This window comes from Myotis lucifugus, unplaced genomic scaffold (genome assembly GCF_000147115.1).
Source record: "Myotis lucifugus unplaced genomic scaffold, Myoluc2.0 scaffold_0, whole genome shotgun sequence".
In the NCBI taxonomy this organism is placed as follows: domain Eukaryota; kingdom Metazoa; phylum Chordata; class Mammalia; order Chiroptera; family Vespertilionidae; genus Myotis; species Myotis lucifugus.
Genome location: NW_005871048.1, coordinates 14,174,520 through 14,182,570, shown reverse-complemented (window position 1 = coordinate 14,182,570; position 8,051 = coordinate 14,174,520).

The window sequence follows — 8,051 nt, the reverse complement described above, 5'->3', positions numbered from 1 at the left end:
GTCTCCGGATCTATTTTGTTCATCAGTTCATTTTTGTTAAATTAGATCCACATATGAGTGAGATCATATGATAATTGCCTTTCTCTGATTGGCTTATTTTGCTTAGCATAATATTCCCCCAGGTCCATTCATGCTGTCTCAAAGGGTAAGAACTCCTTTTTTTATAGCTGCATAGTATTCCATGGTGTAAATGTACCACAGCTTTTTATCCACTCACCTACTGATGGACACTTGGGGTGTTTCTAGATCTTAGCTATTGTAAATGCAATGCTATGAACATAGGGGTGAATATATTCTTTCTGATTGGTGTTTCAGGTTTCTTAGGATATATTCCTAGAAATGGGATCACTGGGTCAACTGAGAGTTCCATATTTAGGTTTTGAGGAAACTCCATACTGTTTTCCATAGTGGAGGCACCAGCCTGCATTCCCACTAGCACTGTACTAGGGTTCCCTTTTTTCTACATCCTCACCAGCACTTAGCATTTGTTTATTTGCTGATGATAGCTATCTGACAGGTGTGAGGTGATACCGCATTGTCATTTTAATTTGCATCTGTCTAATTATTAATGACTGAATATATATATATATATATATATATATATATATATATATATTCATATGTGTATATGGATTATTGACTTCTATGTAAAATGCAAACATTAAAACTTCTAAATAAAAATAAGGGAAGTATATATGAGCTAGGGTGTGTTTGGTGATGAGTTTTAAGCACAACTAGAGTTGAAATAATTGCTAAATTAGACCTTATTAATTTTACTTTCCTATATTCACTTCCAGTTTTTATTTATAATCTTATCTATTTTTAATAGGTATACTATAAAATTTTACAGTATGTGTTTTGTGTTTCCACTATTTGTATATATTTTTCTATATCATTATATATATGATTCTCTAAGATTCTTACACTAGTAAATTAGAATTCTGGTGTAGTCTTTATGGGTTCAATGCATTTTTAAAAAATATATTTTATTGATTTTTTACAGAGAGGAAGGGAGAGAGATAGAGAGTTAGAAACATCGATGAGAGAGAAACATTGATCAGCTGCCTCCTGGCACATCTCCTACTGGGGATGTGCCCGCAACCCAGGTACATGCCCTTGACCGGAATCGAACCTGGGACCTTTCAGTCCGCAAGTCGACGATCTATCCACTGAGCCAAACCGGTTTTGGCATCAATGCATTTTTTAAAGTGTTTACATAACTTAATTACTTTAAAATTCAAATATTAAAAAAATTAAGAACTGCTAAACTAAAATATGACTAATATCCTATGTGTAAGACCCAGGAGAACTATAATCATAAAACTGTGGTAATTTTTATATTATTTGCACTAAAAAAATTATATTATATCCAATTCTAGATATGATTAGTTCAAAGTTAATGACTGCAACTCTCTTGTTACATCTTTTTTCAAATACTGATTAAAAGTACACTTTTGTGGGACTAAGATGACTGAAGAATGCTTCCTTAGAGAACAAAGGTGACTGAAATCACAGATGTAATTCAAAATTAGTGCTGGACACTGTTTTCTGCTACACAGGGGTTTTGCCCCAAGAGAAAAAGGTTGCAATTGTAAACATCAGTTGCATTTTAGAAATGATTCCAAATATGTCTCACATGAGACCCTCACTTGAGATCCATGCTCAAAGTCACTAATCACCTGAGAGATGCAAATCAAAATGACAATGCGGTACCATCTCTCTCCTGTCAGAATAGCTGTCATCAAGAAATCAACAAATGACAAGTGCTGGCGAGGATGTGGAGAAAGGGGAACCCTCGTGCACTGCTGGTGGGAATGCAGACTGGTGTAGCCACTGTGGAGAACAGTATGGAGTTTCCTCAAAAAACTAAAAATGGAACTCCCATTTGACCCAGTGATCCCACTTCTAGGAATAAATCCCAAGAAGCTAGAAACACCAATCAGAAAGGATATATGCACCCCTATGTTCATAGCAGAACAATTCACCATAGCTAAGATTTGGAAACAGCCTAAGTGCCCATCAGCAGATGAGTGGATTAAAAAACTGTGGTACATCTACACAATGGAATACTACACTGCGGTAAAAAAGAAGGAATTCTTGCCATTTGCAACAGCATGGATGGAACTGGAGAGCATTATGCTAAGTGAAATAAGCCAGTCAAAGAAAGATAAATACCACATGATCTCACTCATTTGTGGAATATAGTGAACAACATAGACTGATGAACAGGGACAGATCCAGAGACAGAGAAGCAGCAATCAGACTGTCAAACCTCAGAGGGAAAGTAGGGGAGGGTGGGGGTAAGGGGGAGAGATCAACCAAAGGACTTGTATGCATGCATATAAGCCCAACCAATGGACACAGACAACAGGGGGATGAGAGCATGAGTGTGGGGGGGGGAGGTGGTTTAGGGGTTAATGGGGGATGAGGACACATATGTAATACCTTAACCAATAAAGAAATTAAAGATAAAAAAATACTGCTGCATGATGACAAAACACAGCTGACAGAGGAAATTTCCGCAGAAGTCAAAGCGCATGCGCTATATGTCCCAGCGTTGGCACATTTCCCTGGAAAGCAGGGTTGAGAGTGCCAAGAATAAGCGTGGGAGTCTTTAGATGAAAACGACCAAGTGTTTGTCACCCCCACATTGTGAGACATAGAGGTCACTGCACCTGGAAGTTCATCTGGGCAGGAACTAGGTCAGACTCTGGGACCATAGAGTGCAAAGCTGGGTGGTGCCATGTGGCTTCACCCTAAGCATTAAGTGGTGTTCATTACAGACAAGAGAGCAAAACCCAAAAGCCAAATAGTTCTTCAGCCTGAATGGTGGTTCTCCCCTCTGAACTACTGACCTTTAAAATTAGCTTCACGCCCTGACCGGTTTGGCTCAGTGGATGGAGCGTCAGCCTGCGGACTGAAAGGTCCCAGGTTCGACTCCGATCAAGGGCATGTACCTTGGTTGTGGGCAACATCCCCAATGGGGGGTGTGCAGGAGGCAGCTGATTGATGTTTCTCTCTCATCGATGTTTCTAACTCTCTATCCCTCTCCCTTCCTCTCTGTAAAAAAATCAAAATATATTTAAAAATAAATAAATAAAATAAAATTAGCTTCACATAACTTAGTACTTAGGGAATAATGGAGCATTCTGGTAGGTTCATATGTTTTGATCTTACCATACCACTCAACCTTAACCCTGCTATGTGGATGATATGGCATTCTTACCTAGCCTCAGTTGTGTGTTAGGGTGCTGGATGTATAGTAGGTGAGCAATTAAAAAACATCTCATCACTAAACTGTCTTCCTTGGGACAAAAGGAATTCCTTGAATTGATTTCTCTTTACCACACTCTGGAATGTCAATTCCATGTGTAGACAGATTTTTGTCTGTCTTGTTCATCACTAGATCCCCAGCTTATAGAAAGTGGAACATAGTAAAAACTCAGTGAAATATTTTTGAATATAGAAACAAATGAATGCATGTGCTGTTTTTAATTTTTTCATTGCCTTCTGAATGGCAGAGAGGAATGAGTAGCTGCCCACCTTGTAGCACATAAAGGCAAAGGGAAGTGACAGAAGCCCCTGTCTCGAGTGGCAGTTCCTTCCAATACCAAGTCTGGAGTCAACATAAAGGACATGAAAAATGACCCATTTGAGCCACTACTATTTGAGTCCACTTTAGAACCAAAACACTCCCTTTCAGGCTAAATCACCTAAAAGTGAGAAAATGACTTAGAGCAATGGCCCTCCCAGAGGATCCCCAGAGCAGCAGCATCCCTGGGAACTTAGAAAAAAACAAAATTTCTGGCATTATACCACACCTACTGAACCAGAGACTCTGGGTGTGGGACCAGCAGTCGGTTTCTTAACCAGTCCTCCAGGTGATCCTGGTGCAAGTTAAAGTTCAAGAACCACTGACCCGGAGGTCCACAGTCCTTGGTTCTGCACCCTACCCCCACATACATTCCCTCTAAGGTTCCTTTTATTTTATTTCTTTTTAGCTTTCTCTACTTATGTAATCTTGGCTTTCCACAGCCCAGGTCTCTCCCACCAAGTCCAGATGTCCAGGTCATCTCATAAGTCCTGGGAGCACCTGTGTCCATCTTTTGTCTTGGAGGAGTAGGGTAACTCTCATGAAGGGACTCTAGATAAAAAGACTTTGAGAGCCAGTAGGGGCTTTGGAAATCATAAGGTCTGAATCATTCACTTTTTATATGAGGAAAATGGATCTCAAAGAGACTAATTTAGCCAAGATCAAGTACAATAAAAAAAAACTCAATCTGGTCACTTATAGACAAGCTTCCCCCACCATTACTGCAAAATGCCCCATATAACCTTACACTTACACTTCAGATGTATACTTCTAGAGCATCCAACACCAACAAGAGCACATGGATCATTTTTATGTCAGTGATGCTCATAAAAACCATATTTATTCCCATTTGCCACCAAGGAAGCTATAGCAAAGTGAAAGGCCACATACAGATGACCAGTCTCAAAAAAATGAATGACTAAATCAGAAAAAGACGACTACGTTTTTCTACCTACTACTCTGAAGCTCTGAGGTAGATGCTGCTACCCACCGGCCTCTGATAAGATCTACCATGAGCTGACTTTTGGAATGTGGATTCCTGGGGCTGAAAATTCTAGTTAAAGAGGTCATTCCTAATACTTCAAATTACAGCTTACAGCATGCTAACTCCCTTCTCTCTCACCCACTGAAGAGCCTTTATCCAAGAAGGAGTCATTTTGAGCAAAGATTTGTGTCTTTGGCTGCTAGACACTCAGAAAGAGACTCCACTGGACTAGGCAAAGAAAATCCCAGGTACAACTGAAATGTTGCAGCAAAAGTTACATCCATAGAAAGAAAAATGATAAATTTAGACAAGATAAATTACTCTCAGAAAACAAAATTTTGCCAAGGAAAAAGGACAATATTTAAGTCAGAGATGAGAGTGTGCTTGGCAGTTGTGTCCCACAGTATCTCCTCTTGCTGTTTAGTGTAAGTTGGGAAACTGAAGCTCTTCAGAGGCCCTGGGATAAAGCTAAGAGGACAGGTCTTAACTGAACAATGATAATGTGCTCAGAGACCAGCTGTGGATCTGGAGCCAGGCACCGCTGTGCCCCTGCTGGCTCACCCCTCTCCTACCCCACCCTACCTGTTGGTATTTATTTTTTCAAGGACTGAAAGAGGAGGTCAAGCCCGGTCATGGTGAAAACGGAATGGTTCCAGGAATCTCACTGAGCAGTCCAAAAATATCTGCCATCCCACAGGCAACTTTATCTGCCCAGTCTTCTTAAATCAGGTCATCCTACTACTAACCGTGCCCGGTAATGTTTCTGAGGGCAGTGAACATAAACCTAAACTAATTCCGCCTCAAGGCACAGGTCACATTGTACATTTTTTATCAGCATTCTTACTTCTCATCAGTTTGGCTTTATAGGCTCAACAAAATTGATTTCAGGTGTTTGGGATAATTTACAAGGCAGGCAATTACCCTGGAGTCTTACCCTTCCATTACACGCAAGTTGCATAATCATGTTGTAAGTGAAAAACGATGTTGTAACAAAATCCTTCTAGGACTTCCAGGAATAAACTTTCCTGGATGGGGTCCAAGATGAAATCACCGTACACTGGATTCAAGGCTTAAAGTTTCAAGGCACCGGCGTATGTGCATGTGGGGAGTAAGAGACCCTCCATTTGAGCTCTCTGTCTCCTCAAAGGACGCCACTGTCTTCTGCAGACTACACTGATGGATATACATCTAACATAATGTTATGGAAATATTACCATAAGATATTATTGAGTTAAAAAAGCAAATATTAGAGCAGTGTGTATAGTATGCACAATTTGTGTAAAAGCAGGGAAACAAAATGCATTTGTATTTATTTGTATGTGCATAAGACACCTCTAGCGCATGCATTCTCAATGGCATGACATCATCCCCAAAAAGGTAAAAATTGATTCTTGAGAGGGGGAATCTTAATCTTTCTAGTAAACACCACAGTTATACATATAGTGCAAAAACAGATCTATAGTATATCTGCATATTAAAATGTAAGCGGGGAAGAATAATCAAGAAAAGAAATGTTGCCAGAACCGGTTTGGCTCAGTGGATAGAGCGTCGGCCGGCAGACTGAAAGGTCCCAGGTTCGATTCCGGTCAAGGGCATGTACCTGGGTTGCGGGCACATCCCCAGTGGGAGGTGTGCAGGAGGCAGCTGATCGATGTTTCTCTTTCATCGATGTTTCTAACTCTCTATCTCTCTCCCTTCCTCTCTGTAAAAAATCAATAAAATATATTTAAAAAAAAAAGAAAAGAAATGTTTTCAAAGGCTCTTTAGTGAAGTAATGATGAAAAATGGTTGAGAAACATTGCTCTGGAAGAAGATACAGAAAGGAGTCCACATGGTTGGCTGAGAGAGTAGAAATGGGTTACTGGACAAAGAAAACTATGAGAATGTCCAAGGTGAATTCTTTCGTTCTTTTATATTAGAACTACAGGAAGATAATATCCATCAAATGTTAATTAAAAAATAAAATTTTTAAAAGGTTATCCATTTTATTTAATCATATGATATTACTGAATATGAGCTCTTTCAGAATATGTCACAGTATATATAAATCTTATACTTTAAAAAGTCTTGTCTGGGCAAGAAATTAATTTCACTCTGTTATCATGACTATTCAAAAGAGAAGCTAGAAAAGTGGCATTTTATGCAAAGCTTTAGGAGTTAATTCTTTTTATATATTCAAGGGAAACAGTTTTTTTTAAATATATATTTTATTGATTTTTTACAAAGAGGAAGGGAGAGGAATAGAGAGCTAGAAACATCGATGAGAGAGAAGCATCGAGCAGCTGCCTCCTGCACACCCCCCACTGGGGATGTGCCTGCAACCAAGGTACATGCCCTTGACCAGAATCGAACCCGGGACCCTTCAGTCCCCAGGCCGATGCTCTATCCAGTGAGCCAAACCGGCTAGGGCAAGGGAAACAGTTTTGAAAGACAGGTTAGTGTGGGCACTTACGTTATTCTGAAGAGATAGAGAGCATCTCCACTTTCAGGGGGTGAAGGACCACTGGAGTTCTCTCCGTGCTAAAGTGTTCCCTCCTTCACACCCCGAGATAAACCAAGCAGCTCTAAGATCTAGAGAAGTGAATGCAATGTAAATGATGAAACTTCTTAGCAACATCTAAATTTGCAAAAACAAAAGTTTAACATGTACCAATAGCACAACTTACACTACAGAAGAATGTAGCCATGATAAATAGTTGGCAATCTTCTTGTATTTGGGCTCACCTATATGGAAGACTGGCCATATAAACATGGCTTTGCTATAATCTCTGCTCTTTAACATTGCAAATATACAGTAGGGCTGTAGTTCTCTGACTGCCAAAGTCGCCAGGGGATTAGACTTGACCCTGGTATGCAAACAACAGCATGTAACACTGGGAGCTGGACCCCTCCTAGAGAGGGAATCAGCGTTGCCCATGTTATAAGCAGCAGCCAGTGGCACAGGCCACGTGGTGCCATGCTGCCACCATGACAGGTACAGGAAAACCTGAAAACATAAGGAAGAGACCTGGAAGCAGTGACAATCATGGAGGAGTCTACCACTGGTCTTGCCAAGCAGTGGCTATTTTGTCATCAGACCTCCTATCTCCTTGCAAAGATCCCAAATGATATTAATGCAGCCAACTTAATTGCATAGAAATTTCACAGAGACTACATGGACACAAAGCACTTTAAAGATAATTTTAAAAGTCCACTTTTAAATCCATTATTTCCCAGATTTACTCCCAGGTCATATTGTGTGCAACTGTGATCGTAACTGCCTTTTAGAACAGATTGTGAATACATGTGGTACCCCCTAAACCATAAGTTCTGTTCAACAATGCATAAAAGCTAATGCTAAAAAGCACCATGGGGATACACTGTCACTCCCTGCCAACTGTTGATGCACTCCATTGCCTTGAAATATAGAGCTCTCTTGTGGCTTCCCCTATGGACACTCAGCTAGGAGTTGTTAGAGAAAGGAGGTTTATTCTC